This window comes from Triticum dicoccoides, chromosome 2A, assembly GCF_002162155.2.
Source record: "Triticum dicoccoides isolate Atlit2015 ecotype Zavitan chromosome 2A, WEW_v2.0, whole genome shotgun sequence".
Taxonomy (NCBI): domain Eukaryota; kingdom Viridiplantae; phylum Streptophyta; class Magnoliopsida; order Poales; family Poaceae; genus Triticum; species Triticum dicoccoides.
Window position 1 is genome coordinate 143,150,054 of NC_041382.1, and position 22,133 is coordinate 143,172,186.

Consider the following 22,133-nt stretch of genomic DNA (forward strand, 5'->3'; position numbering starts at 1 on the left):
AAGCCGCATTCCTTGACAATTCCAGGGCACTTATGTGCGACCACCAGACGCCAATGACCTAAGCCACGTAATTCAGCAGCCAGAGGAATCGGCCAGGCAATTCTGGACATGGTTCCTAACAAAGAAAAATCAAATAGTTAACTGTCCGGACGCTGAGGCCCTAGCAGCCTTCAAACACAATATCCGTGGCGAGTGGCTTGCCCGGCACCTTGGACAGGAAAAGTCGAAATCTATGGCAGCACTCACGACACTCATGACCCGCTTTTGCACGGGAGAAGACAGCTGGCTTGCTTGTAGCAACAATATGACCAAGAACCCTAGTAATTCGGATATCAGGGACAGTAGTGGCAGGTCGCATCACAACAAGCAGAAGCGCCGCACTAACGGCGACAATGCTGAGGATACGGCAGTTAATGCCAGATTCAGAGGCTATAAATCCGGTCAGCGGAAAAAGCCATTCAGAAGAAATCCTAGGCGCCCGTCCAGTCTGGACCGAATACTCGATCGCTTATGCCAGATACATGGCACCCCCGGAAAGCCGGCCAATCACACCAACAAGGATTATTGGGTGTTCAAGCAGGCATGCAAGTTAAATGCCGAAAATACCGACAAGGGGGTGCATAGCGATGACGACGAAGAGCCCCAGCCACCGAACAACAGTGGACAGAAGGGTTTTCCCCCACAAGTGCGGACGGTGAACATGATATACGCAACCCACATCCCCAAGAGGGAGCGGAAGCGCGCGTTAAGGGACGTATACGCGGTAGAGCCAGTCGCCCCAATGTTCAACCCATGGTCCTCCTGCCCAATCACCTTCGATCGAAGGGACCATCCCACTAGCACCCGTCATGGCGGATTCGCCGCATTGCTCTAGACCCAATTATTGACGGATTTCATCTCACTAGAGTCCTTACGGACGGCGGCAGTAGCCTGAACCTGCTTTACCAGGATACGGTGCGGAAAATGGGCATAGATCCCTCGAGGATTAAGCCCACCAAAACGACCTTTAAAGGCGTAATACCAGGTGTAGAGGCCAACTGTACAGGCTCAGTCACACTTGAAGTGGTCTTCGGATCTCCGGATAATTTCCGAAGCGAGGAGTTAATCTTCGACATAGTCCCATTCCGCAGTGGCTATCATGCACTACTCGGACGAACAGCATTCGCCAAGTTCAATGCGGTACCGCACTACGCATACCTTAAGCTCAAGATGCCAGGCCCTCGAGGAGTAATTACGGTCAATGGAAACACCGAACTCTCCCTCCGAACGGAGGAGCACACGGAGGCCCTTGCAGCGGAAGTACAAAGCAGCCTCTCCAGGCAGTTCTCCAGTCCGGCCATTAAACGTCCGGACACCGTCAAGCGCGCCCGGAGTAACCTACAACAAGACCGCCTGGCACGTTCCGAGCAGGCGTAGCAATGCGGCCCCAACCCCAGCCCTCGCAAAAATGCGACACCAGTACTTTGCGTACATAACTACGCTCTAGAAATACCATGGGTACAGGGGGAGGGGCACCATCATGGCACGCCCGAAACACGGCTTAAACCGCACCAGGGGCTGCCGATTTTTTAATTTTCTCTTACTTTCAGGACTCCACTCTTCGGAAGGCCTGTTCGGCAGTTCAATTGCCGCACAAACGATGCAAGAACCAGGGAAGCAGACAAGCCATGCCGCATTACAGAACTCCCAGGTGGTCTCTATGACGAGCAGTATACCCGTTTCGCATACCATTCCGCAGCCTGCCCCTAGAACGGACATGTTAAAATAGTCCAACCTTTTGCTTATCGCATTATTTGTATCGTTCTGCTTTGATCGCAGCCCTTTTTTATAAACAATGCATAGCTTCTGTCTATTTTTGCATTACTCTTTTTTTTACAAATATATGTTCCTTGACGACATGTTGCACCCGTACACTTTGGTACGGCCAAAATACGCCAGGGGCTTTAGTACCCCTCAATATGGTGTGAGAAGTCCGAACACTTTAACAAGTGCGGCACCCCGAACTTATAGCATTATATGCATCGGCTCCGAATCATGTCTTGGGTCAATAGTTGGGTTTGCCCAGCTCCTATGTTTTGGTGCCTTACATTCCGCTATATCGGCTAAGGTAGCACTAGGAGAACTATTGCGATTGTGCCCCAGTTGAGCTGGGTCGAGCACCTCAGTAGAGAAAGCTAAAACTGACTGTCATGATGAAGCAAGAGCTAGTCGCTGTTCGAGAGGTTTTTCGAGTCCTTAAAGACTTATGCCGCTTAGAGCGAGGAGTCGGCTCTGTCCGGCCAAGGCGTGGATAGCGCCCCGGACTCGGTCTTCCGAATACCAGGGGCTTCGCTGAAATTTAAAATTATAGAATTCTATGGCTAAGTGAGAGTGTTCAAGCATTATAGTCCGATTGCCTTGTTTGTTGTGCTGAGCACCTCCCTCGAAGGACCCAAACATGGGAAAAAGAGCGCTCAGGTTTATCCCTGAACACCCCAGCACTAGCGGCACGGGGGTAGAAGCCGACGACTCGCCATCTCTCAGAATTGATAAACAGCCGCACAAAAGGTAATATTTTAAATTCCAACAGCATTGCTTAGCGCATATGAACAAGTTTTCAGCGCACATGACAAAATGAGCGAGTTTTACTCAAAAATTACATCCCTGGAACATTCATCCGCCATAAGGCAGGCACCCTTCGGAACATCCTTATAATAATTCTCGGGCTTGCGATGCTCTTTCCCCGGCGGTGGCCCGTCCTTCACAAGCTTCTCAACATCCAGCTTGCCCCAGTGCACCTTAGCACGGGCAAGGGCCCTACGGGCACCTTCAATGCAGACGGAGCGCTTGATGACTTCGAGCCTTGGACAGGCCCCCACTAGGCGCTGCACCAGCCTGAAATAGCTCCCAGGCAGAGCCTCTCCAGGCCACAGCCGAACTATGAGGCCCTTCATGGCCTGTTCAGCCGCCTTGTGGAGCTCGACCAGTTGCTTCAGCTGGTCGCTCAGGGGCACGGGGTGTCCGGCCTCAGCATACTGAGACCAGAACACCTTCTCTGTCGAGCTGCCCTCCTCGGCTTGATAAAAGGCGGCAGCATCGGACACGCTATGGGGAAGATCCGCGAAGGCTCCTGGAGAACTCTGGATTCGGGTAAGTAACAAGTAACTCACGTTTACATGTCTACTTTGCATAAAGAATGCCTTACCTGCCGCTATCTTTTTCACCGCATCCAACTCCTGGAGGGTCTTCTGGGATTCGGCCTTGGCAGACTTGGCATCTTTAATAGCCACCGCAAGCTCGGACGCTCGCATCTTTGAGTCAAGCTCCAAACTCTCATGTTTTTTCATGAGAGATTGGAGCTCTTGCCGCACATTGCCAACCTCGTCCTCATACTTCTCCCGCTCGATGCGCTCCGTGGCCACCCTCTTCTCGGCCTCGACCAGCGCTTGCTTAAGGGTCGCCACCTCAGACGTGGCCCCTACAATAGCCACGATGATCCTGTCATTTTTTGCAATTGCACTTTTTTATATATATTTAGAACAAGGTATTTCTTACCTTCCTTCTCCTCGAGCTGCTTCTTGGCACGCCCGAGCTCTTGCTCGGACTGCTCGAGGTTCTGCTTTAGCGTATCCACTTCCGCAGTCAGTACGGCAGACGCTAGCAGAGAAGCCTGCATACGCATATTGACTCCTTTTTGTTAGACTCAGGGGCTACTGTCTATGCAGTAATATTATTTACACATTCTTTACTTACCTCAAAGGCTAGTACAAGCTTCAGTCAGTCCGCTCTTGGCGGACTGAACCTTCTGGACCACCGCACACATAATGGTGCGGTGCTCCTCGTCGATGGAGGCGCCTTTGAGCACCTCCAACAGATTGTCCGGCGCCTCCGGTTGGACGGGGGTCACCGGCATGGTGGGCTTGCTCCTCTTGGAAGGAGGTCGCCCGCCGGACTCGGGAACCTTTGAAGGTTCCGAAGCGGTGTCCGGCCTAGGGCCGGACTTGGAGCCCTGGGGGGTTTCATCCCCCTTTACTCCGGGAGTCCGGGAGGTCGCCTTGCGGCGCCTCCAGGACCACCTCCTCCCAGCTTGGAACCTATTGGGACAACACTTCGGTGTCATCCGTAGGGCGGGGGGAGGAAGCGGTCAGAAGCAAATTCACATCCGACGAGTCCAGTGAACCGCTCGACGACGCGTCGAGTCGGTCTTTGGGTGGGCTGCATAAACATATTCGACATAAGGGAAAGCGGTGAAATAAGGGAATACTATGAATTACTCTGGTATCCGGATATTTACAATTTATCCGGGGGCTTGGCCCTGAGCGGCCACTCCTCTCCGTCATCGTTGGCGTCGGTGGAGTAGTCCGGGGGAAGGGTTTTCCCCTTCTTGGACCCTTCGGCCTCCCCAGTTGGGGCAGCCTTCCTTTTCTTCCCTTCCCCCACTGTGGGGGAAGAGGTCTCTTCTTCCTCCTCCTCGTCTTCACGCGAGGAATGTTCCTTGGAGTCGTCGGATGATGAACCCGACACCTCCTGGCGTCGGGCACTCTTTCGAGTCCCAGTGGCCTTCTTCGTGGCCTTCTTCTCCGGCACCACATGGGGTGCCGGAACCAGCAGCTTCGCCAAGCGGGCATCGGCTGGGTCTTCGGGCAAAGGAGCCGGACAGTCGATCTGTCCGAACTTCGCATGCCAAACCTGTCAAAGGTAAGGGAGCTTAGATCCCGCATAGAGTTAAACTATGTAAAAGGTACAAACAACTTACCGCGCTAGCGTGACGCTGCCGCTGAATCCGCGATCCTCAGTAGTGGATGCGGGAGCCTCGGCGCCCTTGAAAAGCACCTTGCAGGCATCTTCGTACGTCGTGTCGAAGAGCCTGCTTAGAGTTTGGTGCTGCACCGGGTTGAACTCCCACAGATTGAAGGCCCGTTGTTGACACGGGAGGATCAGGCGGATGAGCATAACCTGGACTACGTTGACAAGCTTGAGTTGCTTGTCCACCAGGGTTTGGATGCATGTTTGCAATCCAGTCACCTCTCCTTTGCTGCCCCACGACAGGCCCGTCTCCTTCCAGGACGTGAGCCGCGTTGGGGGTCCGGATCGGAACACGGGGGCTGCGACCCACTCAGGGTCGCGCGGCTCGGTGATGTAAAACCACCCCGATTGCCACCCCTTCAGGGTCTCCACATAGGAGCCCTAGAGCCATAAGACGTTGGGCATCTTGCCCACCATGGCGCCTCTGCACTCCGCCTGGTTGCTGTGCACCACCTTCGGCTTGACGTTGAAAGTCTTAAGCCATAGGACAAAATGGGGGCGAATGCAGAGGAAAGCCTCGCACACGATGATAAATGCCGAGATGTTGAGGATGAAGTTCGGGGCCAGATCATGGAAATCCAGGCCGTAGTAGAACATGAGTCCCCGGACGAATGGGTGGATAGGAAAGCCCAGTCCGCGGAGGAAGTGGGGAAGGAACACTACCCTCTCATGGGGCCTTGGGGTGGGGAGGAGCTGCCCCTCTTCGTGGAGCCGGTGCGCGATGTCGTTAGACAAGTATCCGACCTTCCTCAGTTTTTGATGCGTCCCTCCGTGACGGAGGAGACCATCCACTAGCCTCCTGCTCTGGACATGGCTGGAAAACGTTGAGGTGGGGAGTGCGGACTTGGGCGCTGGAGCTCGAGTGCGCGAGAATGGATAGGCAAAGGAGGAAGAAGGCGTAGGTGAAAAGGTGGATCCTTATCCCCTTATATGGGTGGACGCAACTACGTGTCCCCACCAGCCTGGTAAAACTCGCTTATCTTCAAGCGCCTTAATCAATGGCGCGGTTGGGTTACCCACGCCCGTATTGATGAGAACCCCAGAATAAGGGGACACGATCTCTGCTTTAACAAGACGTGCCAAGGAAACCACCTCGCATGACGCGCTGAGGTGGGGTAATAAAACGATTCGGATAAAAGCTTGGTCGTGGTGTGTCACACTATGGAATACGTCAGCAGATTAGATTTGTGTAAATATTATTCTCTCTATGGCAATATGTGGAAACTTATTTTGCAGAGCTGGACACTATCTTTGTGTTCAAAATCTTCTATGAAGTACTTGGAGGAGGAACCCGCCTTGCAATGCCGAAGACAAACTGCGCGCCGGACTAGTCGTCATTGAAGCCTGGTTCAGGGGCTACTGAGGGAGTCCTGGATTAGGGGGTGTCTGGATGGCCGGACTATACCTTCAGCCGGACTCCTGGACTATGAAGATACAAGATTGAAGACTTCGTCCCGTGTCCGGAAGAGACTTTCCTTGGCATGGAAGGCAAGCTTGGCGATACGGATATATAGATCTCCTACCATTGTAACCGACTTTGTGTAACCCTAACCCTCTCCAGTGTCTATATAAATCGGAGGGTTTTAGTCCGTAGGACAACATACAGAACAACAATCATACCATAGGCTAGCTTCTAGGGTTTAGCCTCTCCGATCTCGTGGTAGATCTACTCTTGTACTACCCATATCATCAATATTAATCAACCAGGACGTAGGGTTTTACCTCCATCAAGAGGGCCCGGACCTGGGTAAAACTTCGTGTCCCTTGCCTCCTGTTACTATCCGGCCTAGACGCACAGTTCGGGACCCCCTACCCGAGATCCGCCTGTTTTGACACCGACAGCAAGAACTACCAATCTAGTTGGCCAAACCAAACGGATAATTCGAAGAGACTTGCAAAGATAACCAATCATACATAAAATAATTCAGAGAAGATTCAAATATTATTAATAGATAGACTTGATCATAAACCCACAATTCATTGATCTCAATAAACACACCGCAAAAAGAAGATTACATCGAATAGATCTCCACAAGAGAGGGGGAGAACTTTGTATTGAGATCCAAAAAGAGAGAAGAAGCCATCTAGCTACTAACTATGGACCCGAAGGTCTGAGGTAAACTACTCACACTTCATCGGAGAGGCTATGATGATGTAGAAGCCCTCCGTGATGACGGCCCTCTCCGGCGGAGCTCCGGAACGGGCCCCAAGATGGGATCTCGTGGATACAGAAAGTTGCGGCGATGGAATTAGGTTTTTGGCTCCTATTCTGATCGTTTGGGGGTACGTAGGTATATATAGGAGGAAGGAGTACGTCGGTGGAGCTCTGAGGGGCCCACGAGGCAGGGAGCGCGCCCTAGGGGGGCCCCACCCTTGTGACCACCTCTCTGATGCCTTGGCGTAGGGTCCAAGGCTCTTGGATCACGTTCGGTGAGAAAATCACGTTCCCGAAGGTTTCATTCCGTTTGGACTCCGTTTGATATTCCGTTTCTTCGAAACACTAAAATAGGCAAAAAAACAGCAATTCTGGGCTGGGCCTCCGGTTAATAGGTTAGTCCCAAAAATAATATAAAAGTGGAAAATAAAGCCCAATATAGTCCAAAACAGTAGATAATATAGCATGGAGCAATCAAAAATTATATATACGTTGGAGACGTATCAGGCATCCCCAAGCTTAATTCCTGCTCATCCTCGAGTAGGTAAATGATAAAAAGAGATTTTTTGATGCGGAGTGCTACTTGGCATAATTTTAATGCAAATCTTCTTAATTGTGATATGAATATTCAGATTTGAAAGATTCAAGGCAAAAGTTTATATTGACATAAAAATAATAATACTTCAAGCATACTAACAAAGCAATTATGTCTTCTCAAAATAACATGGACAAAGAAAGTTATCCCTACAAAATCATATAGTCTGGCTATGCTTTATCTTCACCACACAAAGTATTTAAATCATGCACCACTCCTATGACAAGCCAAGCAATTGTTTCATACTCTAACTTTTTCAAAACTTTTTTCAATCTTCACGCAATACATGAGTGTGAGCCATGGATATAGCACTATAGGTGGAATAGAATGGTGGTTGTGGAGAAGACAAAAAAGGAGAAGATAGCCTCACATCAACTAGGCGTATCAACGGGCTATGGATATGCCCATCAATAGATATCAATGTGAGTGAGTAGGGATTGCCATGCAACGGATGCACTAGAGCTATAAGTATATGAAAGCTCAAAAAGAAACTAAGTGGGTGTGCATCCAACTTGCTTGCTCATGAAGACCTAGGGTAATTTGAGGAAGCCCATCATTGGAATATACAAGCCAAGTTCTATAATGAAAGATTCCCACTAGTATATGAAAGTGATAACATGAGAGACTCTCTACTATGAAGATCATGGTGCTACTTTGAAGCACAAGTGTGGTAAGAGGATAGTAACATTGTCCCTTCTCTCTTTTTCTCTCAGTTTTTTGGGCCTTTTCTTTTTTTTATATGGCCTCTTTTTCTTTCTCTTTTTATTTGGGCTTCTTTGGCCTCTTTTATTTATTTTTCGTCCGGAGGCTCATCCCAACTTATGGGGGAATCATAGTCTCCATCATCCTTTCCTCACTGGGACAATGCTCTAATAATGATGATCATCACACTTTTATTTTTCTTACAACTCAACTATTACAACTCGATACTTAGAACAAAATATGACTCTATATGAATGCCTCCGGCGGTGTACCGGGATATGCAATATACAATGATGAATGTGTCATGAACAGAACGGTGGAAAGTTGCATGGCAATATATCTCAGAATGGCTATGGAAATGCCATAATAGGTAGGTATGGTGGCTGTTTTGAGGAAGGTATATGGTAGGTGTATGATACCGGTGAAAAGTGCGCGGTATTAGAGAGGCTAGCAAAGGTGGAAGGGTGAGAGGGCGTATAAACCATGGACTCAACATTAGTCATAAAGAACTCATATACTTATTGCAAAAATCTGGAAGTTATCAAAGCAAAGTATTACGTGCATGCTCCTAGGGGGATAGATTGGTAGGAAAAGACCATCGCTCGTCCCCGACCGCCACTCATAAGGAAGACAATCAATAAATAAATCATGCTCCGACTTCATCACATAACGGTTCACCATACGTGCATGCTACGGGAATCACAAACTTTAACACACGTATTCTTTAAATTCACAACTACTCAACTAGCATGACTTTAATATTATCACCTCCATATCTCAAAACAATTATCATGCTTCAATCTTTTCTTAGTATTCAACACACTCAAAAGAAAGTTTCACAAATCTTGAATACCAAGCATATTATTATTAAGCAAATTACCATGCTATTAAGAGACTTTAAAAATAATTTAAGTGAAGCATGAGAGATCAATAGTTTCTTTAAAACAAATCCACCATCATGCTCTAAAAGATCTAAGTGAAGCACATAGAGCAAAATTATAACGCTCAAAAGATATAAGTGAAGCACATAGAGCAAAACTACATAGCTCAAAAGATATAAGTGAAGCACATAGAGTATTCTATCAAATTTTAATTCATGTATGGATCTCTCAAAAGGTGTGTACAGCAAGGACGATTGTGGCATACTAAGACACAAAGACACAAATAATACAAGACGCTCCAAGCAAAACACATATCATGTTGGTGAATAAAAATATAGCTCCAAGTAAATTACCGATGGAAGTGGACGAAAGAGGGGATGCCTTCTGGGGCGTCCCCAAGCTTTGACTTTTTGGTGTCCTTGGATTATCTTGGGAGTGCCATGGGTATCCCCAAGCTTAGGCTCTTGTCACACCTTGTTCCATAATCCATCAAAAGAATTCACCCAAAACTTGAAAACTTCACAACACAAAACTTAAAGTACAAAACTCGTGAGCTCCATTAGCGAAAGAAAACAAAAGACCACTTCAAGGTACTGTAATGAACTCATTATTTATTTATATTGGTGTTAAACCTACTGTATTCCAACTTCTCTATGGATTATAAACTATTTTACTAACCATAGATTCATCAAAATAAGCAAACAACGCACGAAAAACAGAATCTGTCAAAAACAGAACAGTCTGTGGTAATCTGTAGCTAGCGCAAGATCTGGAATCCCAAAAATTCTAAAATAAATTTCTGGACGTGAGTAATTTATATATTAATCATCTGCAAAAAGAATTAACTAAATATCACTCTTCAAATAAAAATGACAGCAGTTCTCGTGAGCGCCAAAGTTTCTGTTTTTTACAGCAAGTTCAACAAGACTTTCCCCAAGTCTTCCCAATGGTTCTACTTGGCACAAACACTAATTAAACACAAAAAACACAACTAAAACAGAGGCTAAATAATTTATTTATTACTAAACAGGAGCAAAACGCAAGGAATAAAAATAAAATTGGGTTGCCTCCCAACAAGCGCTATCGTTTAACGCCCCTAGCTAGGCATAAAAGCGAGGATAGATCTAGGTATTGCCATCTTTGGTAGGCAATCCATAAGTGGCTCTCATGATAGTTTCATATGGCAATTTCATTTTGTTTCTTGGAAAGTGTTCCATGCCCTTTTTTAATGGAAATTGAAATCTAATATTCCCTTCCTTCGTATCAATAATCGCACCAACCGTGCTAAGGAAAGGTCTACCAAGAATAATAGGGCAAGAAGGATTGCAATCTATATCAAGAACAATGAAATCTATGCGCACATAATTTCTATTTGAAACAATAAGAACATAATTAATCCTTCCCATAGGTTTCTTAATAGTAGAATCTGCAAGATGCAAGTTTAGAGAGCAATCATCAAAATTACGGAAATCTAGCAAATCACACAAAGTCTTGGGAATAGTAGAGATACTAGCAACAAAGCATAAAACTCATGATCTTTAATTTTAATTTTAATAGTTGGTTCCCACTCATCATAGAGTTTTCTAGGGATAGAAACTTTCAACTCAAGTTTTTCTTCATAAGATTGCATCAAGGCATCAACAATATGTTCGGTGAAGGCTTTATGTTGACTATAAGCATGTGGAGAATTTAGCACGGATTGCAACAAGGAAATACAATCAATTAAAGAGCAACTTTCATAATTAAATTCCTTGAAATCCAATATAGTGGGTTTAGCAACATCTAGATTAATAGTTGGTTCATATTGAGTTGAAAGTTGAGTTGAAAGTTTCTATCCCTAGAAAAACTTCCAGGTTCTAAAACTTAATAGTTGGTTCCCACTCATCATAAAGATCTAAATACTCCGAATTTTTAGAACGCCTTCTAGGTAAAGGAAGATCATATTAAGTTTCATCAAGATTCATATTGCAAAACAAAGATTTAATAGGAGACACATCAATAATTTTTAGATCTTCATCTTGATTCTCATAGGAATTCGGTTTAGCGGCCATCTTATTGACTAAGGTGGCTTGCATATCCGAAATTTCAGCTGTCATCTTTTCTAGACGAGCAATTTGGGATCCTATACCATCAAATTCTTTAGACATATCATCAAGCACTTTATTCATATAACTCATAAAACTTTTTTGTTCCTTAAGCTCGTTTCTAAAGAAATTATTATGCTCAAATTGCAAAACCATAAACTTCCTAACGTTGGTTTCGATCTCCTCTAACCTTTTAAGGTGAAGATCACCAAATCTCGGTTGAGCCATCGCGACAAACAAGCAATCTAACACACGAGCAAAAAGGCAAGCGGGCAAAAGAGGCAAATAGAGAGGGAGGATAGAGAGAGAGGGGGGCGAATAAAACGGCAAGGGTGAAGTGGGGGAGAGGAAAACGAGAGGCAAATGGCAAATAATGTAATGCGAGAGATAGGGATTGTGATGGCTACTTGGTATGTTGACTTTTTGGGTAGACTCCCCGGCAACGGCGCCAGAAATCCTTCTTGCTACCTCTTGAGCTTGCGTTGGATTTCCCCGAAGAGGAAGGGATGATGCAGCAGAGTAGCGTCAGTATTTCCCTCAGTTTTTGAGAACCAAGGTATCAATCCAGTAGGAGGCCATGCTCAAGTCCCTCGTACCTGCACAAAACGATAGCTACTCGCAAACAACACGATTAGGGGTTGTCAATCCCTTCACGGTCACTTACGAGAGTGAGATCTGATAGATATAATATTTTTGGTATTTTTGGTATAGAGATGCAAAGTGAAAAGTAAAAGGCAAAGTAAAAAAGCAAAGCAAGATTAAAGTGATGGAGATTGATATGATGAGAATAGACCCGGGGGCCATAGGTTTCACTAGTGGCTTCTCTCAAGAGCATAAGTATTCTATAGTGGGTGAACAAATTACTGTTGAGCAATTGACAGAATTGAGCATAGTTATGAGAATATCTAGGCATGATCATGTATATAGGCATCATCCGTGACAAGTAGACCGAAACGATTCTGCATCTACTACTATTACTCCACTCATCGACCGCTATCCAGCACGCATCTAGAGTATTAAGTTAAAAACAGAGTAACGCCTTAAGCAAGATGACATGATGTAGAGAGATAAATTCATGCAATATGAAATAAACCCCATCTTGTTATCCTTGATGGCAACGATACAATACGTGCCTTGCTGCCCCTTCTGTCAATGGGAAAGGACACCGCAAGATTGAACCCAAAGCTAAGCACTTCTCCCATGGAAAGAACTACCAATCTAGTTGGCCAAACCAAACGGATAATTCGAAGAGACTTTCAAAGATAACCAATCATACATAAAAGAATTCTGAGAAGATTCAAATATTATTAATAGATAGACTTGATCATAAACCCACAATTCATCGGTCTCAACAAACACACCGCAAAAAGAAGATTACATCGAATAGATCTCCACAAGAGAGGGGGAGAACTTTGTATTGAGATCCAAAAAGAGAGAAGAAGACATCTAGCTACTAACTATGGACCCGAAGGTCTGAGGTAAACTACTCACACTTCGTCGGAGAGGCTATGATGATGTAGAAGCCCTCCGTGATGATGGCCCTCTCCGGCGGAGCTCCGGAACAGGCCCCAAGATGGGATCTCGTGGATACAGAAAGTTGCGGTGGTGGAATTAGGTTTTTGGCTCCTGTTCTGATCGTTTGGGGTGTGTAGGTATATATAGGAGGAAGGAGTACGTCGGTGGAGCTCCGAGGGGCCCATGAGGCAGGGGGCGCGCCCTAGGGGGGCGCCCCCCACCCTTATGACCGCATCTCTGATGCCTTGGCGTAGGGTCCAAGTCTCTTGGATCACGTTCGGTGAGAAAATCACGTTCCCGAAGGTTTCATTCCGTTTGGACTCCGTTTGATATTCCGTTTCTTCGAAACACTGAAATAGGCAAAAAACAGCAATTCTGGGCTGGGCCTCCGGTTAATAGGTTAGTCCCAAAAATAATATAAAAGTGGAAAATAAAGCCCAATATAGTCCAAAACAGTAGATAATATAGCATGGAGCAATCAAAAATTATAGATACATTGGAGACGTATCACCAAGCCTGCTGCAGGAGCAACACCAGATGTTATGAACGTCTGGCAGAGCAAAGCTGATGACTACTTGATAGTTCAGTGTGCCATGCTTTACGGCTTAGAACCGGGTCTTCAACGGCGTTTTGAACGTCATGGAGCATATGAGATGTTCCAGGAGTTGAAGTTAATATTTCAAGCAAATGCCCGGATTGAGAGATATGAAGTCTCCAATAAGTTCTATAGCTACAAGATGGAGGAGAATAGTTCTGTCAGTGAACATATACTCAAAATGTCTGGGTATCATAATCACTTGACTCAACTGGGAGTTAATCTTCCTGTTGATAGTGTCATTGACAGAGTTCTTCAATCACTGCCACCAAGCTACAAAAGCTTCATGATGAACTATAATATGCAAGGGATGAATAAGACTATTCCCGAGCTCTTCGCGATGCTAAAAGCCGCGGAGGTAGAAATCAAGAAGGAGCATCAAGGGTTGATGGTTAATAAGACCATCAGTTTCAAGAAAAAGGGCAAAGGGAAGAAGAAGGGGAACTTCAAGAAGAACAGCAAACAAGTTGCTGCTCAGGAGAAGAAACCCAAGTCTGGACCTAAGCCTGAGACTGGGTGCTTCTACTGCAAGAAGACTGGTCACTGGAAGCGGAACTGCCCCAGGTATTTGGCAGATAAGAAGGATGGCAAAGTGAACAAAGGTATATGTGATATACATGTTATTGATGTGTACCTTACTAATGCTCGTAGTAGCACCTGGGTATTTGATACTCGTTCTGTTGCTAACATTTGCAACTCAAAACAGGGGCTACGGATTAAGCGAATTGGCTAAGGACGAGGTGACGATGCGCGTGGGAAATGGTTCCAAAGTCGATGTGATCACGGTCGGCACGCTACCTCTACATCTACCTTCGGGATTAGTATTAGACCTAAATAATTGTTATTTGGTGCCAGCGTTGAGCATGAACATTTTATCTGGACCTTGTTTGATGCGAGACGGTTATTCATTTAAATCAGAGAATAATGGTTGTTCTATTTATATGAGTAATATCTTTTATGGTCATGCACCCTTGAAGAGTGGTCTATTTTTGCTAAGTCTCAATAGTGGTGATACACATATTCATAATATTGAAGCCAAAAGATGCAGAGTTGATAATGATAGTGCAACTTATTTGTGGCACTGCCGTTTAGGTCATATCGGAGTAAAGCGCATGAAGAACCTCCATACTGATCGACTTTTGGAACAACTTGATTATGAATCACTTGGTACTTGCGAACCATGCCTCATGGGCAAGATGACTAAAACGCCGTTCTCCGGAACTATGGAGAGAGCAACAGATTTGTTGGAGATCATACATACAGATGTATGTGGTCCAATGAATGTTGAGGCTCGTGACGGATATCGTTATTTTCTCACCTTCACAGATGATTTAAGCAGATATGGATATATCTACTTAATGAAACATAAATCTGAAACATTTGAAAAGTTCAAAGAATTTTAGAGTGAAGTTGAAAATCATCGTAACAAGAAAATAAAGTATCTACGATCTGATCGTGGAGGAGAATATTTGAGTTATGAGTTTGGTCTTCATTTGAAACAATGCGGAATAGTTCCACAACTCATGCCACCCGGAACACCACAGCGTAATGGTGTGTCCGAACGTCGTAATCGTACTTTACTAGATATGGTGCGATCTATGATGTCTCTTACTGATTTACCGCTATCGTTTTGGGGGTATGCTTTAGAGACGGCCGTATTCACCTTAAATAGGGCACCATCGAAATCCGTTGAGACGACGCATTATGAACTAAGGTTTGGTAAGAAACCAAAGTTGTCGTTTCTGAAAGTTTGGGGTTGCGATGCTTATGTGAAAAAGCTTCAACCTGATAAGCTCGAACCCAAATCAGAGAAATGTGTCTTCATAGGGTACCCAAAGGAGACTGTTGGGTACACCTTGTATCGCAGATCCGAAGGCAAGACTTTTGTTGCTAAATTCAGAGTTTTTCTAGAGAAGGAGTTTCTCTCAAAAGAAGTGAGTGGGAGGAAAGTAGAACTTGATGAGGTAATTGTACCTGCTCCCTTATTGGAAAGTGGTTCGTCACAGAAAATGGTTTCTGCGACACCTACACCAATTAGTGAAGAAGTTAATGATGATGATCATGAAACTTTAGATCAAGTTGTTACTGAACCTCGTAGGTCAACTAGAGTAAGATCCGCACCAGAGTGGTACGGTAATCCTATTCTGGAAATTATGTTACTAGACCATGACGAACCTACGAACTATTAAGAAGCGATGGTGAGCCCAGATTCCGCAAAATGGCTTGAGGCCATGAAATCTGAGATGGGATCCATGTATGAGAACAAAGTGTGGACTTTGGTTGACTTCCCCGTTGATCGGCAAGCAATTGAAAATAAATGGATCTTCAAGAAGAAGATTGACGCTGACGGTAATGTTACTGTCTATAAAGCTCGATTTGTTGCAAAAGGTTTTCGACAAGTTCAAGGGATTGACTACGATGAGACATTCTCACCTGTAGCGATGCTTAAGTCTGTCCAAATCATGTTAGCAATTGCCGCATTTTATGATTATGAAATTTGGCAAATGGTAGTCAAAACTGCATTCCTGAATGGATTTCTGGAAGAAGAGTTGTATATGATGCAACCAGAAGGTTTTGTCGATCCAAAGGGAGCTAACAAAGTGTGCAAGCTCCAGCGATCCATTTATGGACTGGTGCAAGCCTCTCGGAGTTGGAATAAACGCTTTGATAGTGTTATCAGAGCATTTGGTTTTATACAGACTTTTGGAGAAGCATGTATTTACAAGAAAGTGAGTGGGAGCTTTGTAGCATTTTTGATATTATATCTGGATGATATATTACTGATTTGAAATGATATAGAATTTCTGGATAGCATAAAGGGATACTTGAATAAAAGTTTTTCTATGAAAGACCTCGGTGAAGCTGCTTACATATTGGGCATCAAGATCTATAGAGATAGATCAAGACGCTTAATTGGACTTTCACAAAGCACATACCTTGACAAAGTTTTGAAAAAGTTCAAAATGGATCAAGCAAATAAAGGGTTCTTGCCTGTGTTACAAGGTGTGAAGTTGAGTAAGACTCAATGCCCGACCACTGCAGAAGATAGAGAGAAGATGAAAGATGTTCCCTATGCTTCAGCCATAGGCTGTATCATGTATGCAATGTTGTGTACCAGACCTAATGTGTGCCTTGCTATAAGTCTAGCAGGGAGGTACCAAAGTAATCCAGGAGTGGATCACTGGACAGCGGTCAAGAACATACTGAAATACCTGAAAAGGACTAAGGATATGTTTCCCGTTTATGGAGGTGACAAATAGCTCATCGTAAATGGTTACGTTGACGCAAGCTTTGACACTGATCCGAACGATTCTAAATCGCAAACCGGATACGTGTTTATATTAAATAGTGGAGCTGTCAGTTGGTGCAGTTCTAAACAAAGAGTCGTGGCGGGATCTATGTGTGAAGCGGAGTACATAGCTGCTTCGGAAGCAGCAAAAGAAGGAGTCTGGATGAAGGAGTTCATATCCGATCTAGGTGTCATACCTAGTGCATCGGGTCCAATGAAAATCTTTTGTGACAATACTGGTGCAATTGCCTTGGCGAAGGAATCCAGATTTCACAAGAGAACCAAGCACATCAAGAGACGCTTCAATTCCATCCGGGATTTAGTCTAGGTGGGAGACATAGAAATTTGCAAGATACATACGGATCTGAATGTTGCAGACCCATTGACTAAGCCTCTTCCACGAGCAAAACATGATCAGCACCAAGGCTCCATGGGTGTTAGAATCATTACTGTGTAATCTAGATTATTGACTCTAGTGCAAGTGGGAGACTGAAGGAAATATGCCCTAGAGGCAATAATAAAGTTATTGTTTATTTCCTTATTTCATGATAAATGTTTATTATTCATGCTAGAATTGTATTAATCGGAAACATAATACATGTGTGAATACATAGACAAACAGAGTGTCACTAGTATGCCTCTACTTGACTAGCTTGTTGATCAAAGATGGTTAAGTTTCCTAACCATCGACATGAGTTGTCATTCGATTAACGGGATCACATCATTAGGAGAATGATGTGATTGACTTGACCCATTCCGTTAGCTTAGCACTTGATCGTTTAGTTTGTTGCTATTGCTTTCTTCATGACTTATACATGTTCCTGTGACTATGAGATTATGCAACTCCCGTTTACCGGAGGAACACTTTGTGTGCTACTGATAACCCACAAGTATAGGGGATCGCAACAGCTTTCGAGGGTAGAGTATTCAACCCAAATTTATTGATTCGACACAAGGGGAGCCAAAGAATATTCTCAAGTATTAGCAGCTGAGTTATCAATTCAACCACACCTGGAAACTTAGTATCTGAAGCAAAGTGTTTAGTAGCAAAGTAATATGATAGTGGTGGTAGCGGCAACAAAAGTAAAGACAGCAAAAGTAATGTTTTTGGTATTTTGTAGTGATTGTAACAGTAGCAACGGAAAAGTAAATAAGCGTAAACCAGTATATGGAAAACTCGTAGGCACCGGATTAGTGATGGATAATTATGCCGGATGCGGTTCATCATGTAACAGTCATAACATAGGGCGACACAGAACTAGCTCCAGTTCATCAATGTAATGTAGGCATGTATTCCGTATATAGTCATACGTGTTTATGAAAAAGAACTTGCATGACATCTTTTGTCCTACCCTCCCGTGGCAGCGGGGTCCTATTGGAAACTAAGGGATATTAAGGCCTCCTTTTAATAGAGAACCGGAACAAAGCATTAGCACATAGTGAATACATGAACTCCTCAAACTATGGTCATCACCGGGAGTGGTCCTGATTTTTGTCACTTCGGGGTTGCCGGATCATAACACATAGTAGGTGACTATAGACTTGCAAGATAGGATCTAGAACTCTCATATATTGATGAAAACATAATAGGTTCAGATCTGAAATCATGGCACTCGGGCCCTAGTGACAAGCATTAAGCATAGCAAAGTCATAGCAACATCAATCTCAGAACATAATGGATACTAGGGATCAAACCCTAACAAAACTAACTCAATTACATGATAAATCTCATCCAACCCATCACCGTCCAGCAAGCCTACGATGCAATTACTCACGTGCGATGGTGAGCATCATGAAATTGGTGATGAAGGATGGTTGATGATGACGACGGCGATGAGTCCCCCTCTCCGGAGCCCCGAACGGACTCCAGATCAGCCCTCTCGAGAGGTTTTAGGGCTTGGCGGCGGCTCCGTATCGTAAAACGCGATGATTTCTTCTCTCTGATTTTTTTCTCTCTGAAAGCAAATATATAGAGTTGGAGTTGGCGTCGAAGGGTCAACAGGGGGCCCATGAGGTAGGGGGCGCGCCCTAGGGGGGGCGCTCCCCCCACCCTCGTGGAAAGGGTGTGGGCCCCCTGGTCTTCATATTTGGCGAGGATTTTTTATTGTTTTTTCTAAGACCTCCCGTGGAGTTTCAGGTCATTCCGAGAATATTTGTTTTCTGCACATAAAACAACATCATGGTAATTCTGCTGAAAACAGCGTTAGTCCGGGTTAGTTCCATTCAAATCATACAAGATAGAGTCCAAAACAAGGGCAAAAGTGTTTGGAAAAGTAGATACGACGGAGACGTATCAACTCCCCCAAGCTTAAACCCTTGCTTGTCCTCCAGCAATTCAGTTGACAAACTGAAAGAAAGAAAGAAAAACTTTTACAAACCCAGTTTGCTCTTGTTGTTGTAACTATGTCAAGCCAGCATTCAAGTTTTCAGCATAAATCATAACTAACCACATTTGCAATAATTCTTAGGTCTCATCATTACTCATATCAATAGCATAATCAACTAGCAAGTAATAATAATAAATCTCGAATGACAACACTTTCTCAAAACAATCATAATATGATATAACAAGATGGTATCTCGCTAGCCCTTTCTGAGACCGCAAAACATAAATGCAGAGCACCTTTAAAGATCAAGGACTGACTAGAAATTGTAATTCATGGTAAAAGAGATCCAATCATAGTCATACCCAACATATATTAATAGTGATGAATGCAAATGACGGATGTGCTCTCCAGCTAGTGCTTTTTAATAAGAGGGTGATGACTCAGCATAAAAGTAAATGGATAGGCCCTTCGCTGAGGGAAGCAGGGATTTGTAGAGGTGACAGAGCTCGGTTTTGAAATAGAGATAAATTGTATTTTGAGCGGTATACTTTCATTTTCAACGTAACAACTAAGAGATGGCGATATCTTCCATGCTAAACACATTATAGGCGGTTCCCAAACAGAATGGTAAAGTTTATACTCCCCCTCCACCAACAAGCATCAATCCATGGCTTGCTCGAAACAATGAGTGCCTCCAACATACATCAGGTCCCAGGGGGAGTTTTGTTTGCAATTAATTTTGATTTAGTTTGCATAAAGCATGGGACTGGGCATCCCGGTGACCAGCCATTTTCTCGTGAGTGAGGAGCGGAGACCACTCCTCTTGAGAATAACCCGCCTAACACGGAAGATAAGGACAGCCTTTGTTGATACATGAGCTATTCGAGCATACAAAACAGAATGTTTGTTTGAAGGTTTAGAGTTTGGCGCATACAAATTTGCTTGGAACGGCAGGTAGATACCGCATATAGGAAGGTATGGTGGACTCATCTGGAATAACTTTGGGGTATAAGGGATTGGATGCACAAGCAGTATTCCCGCTTAGTACAGGTGAAGGCTAGCAAAAAGACTGGGAAGCGACCAACTAGAGAGCGACAACAGCCATGTACATGCATTAAAATTAATAAACATTGGATGCAAGCATGAGTAGGATATAATCCACCATGAACATAAATATCGTGAAGGCTGTGTTGATTTTGTTTCAACTACATGCGTGAACATGTGCCAAGTCAAGTCACTTAAATCATTCAAAGGAGGATACCACCCCATCATACCACATCATAATCATCTCAATAGCATGTTGGCATACAAGGTAAATCATTATAACTCATAGCTAATCAAGCATGGCACAAGCAACTATGATCTCTAATTGTCATTGCAAACATGTTTATTCATAATAAGCTGAATCAAGAACGATGGACTCATCATATTTACAAAAACGAAAGAGGTCGGGTTCATACCAGCTTTTCTCATCTCAGTCAGTCCATCATATATCATCATAATTGCCTTTCACTTGCACGACCAAACGGTGTGAATAATAATAAGAGTGCACGTGCATTGGACTAAGCTGGAATCTATGAGCATTAAATAAATAGGAGAAGACAAGGCAATATGGGCTCTTGGTTAAATCAATCAATAATGCATATAAGAGTCACTTCAACAATTTAATTATGGTCTTCTCCTACTGACCCCCAAGAAAGGAAAAGAAATAAAACTATTTACACTGGAAAGCTCCCAACAAGCGAAAGAAGAACGGGAAATATTTTTGGGTTTTCTTTTTAATTATTACTACTACAGCAGAAAAATAAACTACTACTATTTTTTTGGTTTTTCTTAAGGTTAAGCAAACACACAAGAAGAAAGCAGGAAAAAGAAAATAAACTAGCATGGATATTATACTGAAAAAGTATGAACACTGACATCTAGCAATGAGTGTGTGTGAACATAAATGTAATGTCGGTGAGAAATACGTACTCCCCCAAACTTAGGCTTTTGGCCTAAGTTGGTCTATGGCCACGGCTGGCCTGGCGGATATCCATAATAATAGTTGTTGGGGTCGTACTGCGATGAGGAGGAATAGTTGGGATCATACTGATGTGCAGCGGTTATTGCCTGCTGAGCTGCAACATGGAGTCGGGCTGCCTCCACTCTCCTCTCGTACTCTTCTGCCTCCTCTCTGGTAATAACATATCTTCCTTTTGTCTGTGAATCAGGAAGGCAGGAGCAGGGAGAGTAATACGGAAAACACGTCGTTTATCAAAAATTAAGCGATATAAGAGAGGTGATTCAGGCCTCTCGACAAACTGGTGCGAAGCCATAGAGTTATAATCTAAATATGCAGGAGGCAACTCCATATCACCCTCACGAATGTCTATTTCAAGAAAATGAGCTAAGCAAGTTGCACAAATTCCTCCAAAGAAATCTCCATTATGTCTATTATGATGCAACCTATGAGCTACAATGGCTCCCATATGATAAGATTGGTCTCCTAACACAGCACTCCTAAGAATGCTGAGATCAGGTACACACATGTGACATGCTTCATCCTTAGCATTTATGCATCTACCAATGAAAAGAGTAAAATAATGTATAGCAGGAAAGTGAATGCTCCCTATGGTAGCCTGCGTTATATCTCTGGATTCCCCCACAGTTATACTAGCAAGAAAGTTTCTAAATTCAGATTTAGGGGGATCCCTAACACTGCCCCATGATGGAAGTTCGCAAGCAGAAGTGAAACCCTCTAGGTCCATGGTATAAGATTTGTCATAAATATCAAACATGACTGAAGGAGAATTACGCGAAGATGAATACTCAAACCTCCTCACAAATGAACTTGTGAGATCATGATACTCGGGCCATTTGTTAGCCTCAAAATCTTCAAGACCGACATTGCGCAAATATGATTTGAATTCTTCTTTAATTCCCGCATGGTCCATAAAATTTTCCGACGGCCATTGGCAAGGCCGTACTGGAGCGTCTCTTGGTGGATCCTCGTCAGCATCGCGCATAGCAATTCTGGGTCCTTGCTTCTTAGAGGAACCACCTTGAAACATCTTCCTAAACATATTGTTTTTCTATGAAAAATTCTGAAATTTTTAGTAACTTCGAAATAAAAGTGAACCAAACTCAATTAAACTGATCGCAACTACTCCTACAAGTGCCTAGAGCCTATATCAAGCATTAGAACTACTAGGAACCATATAAA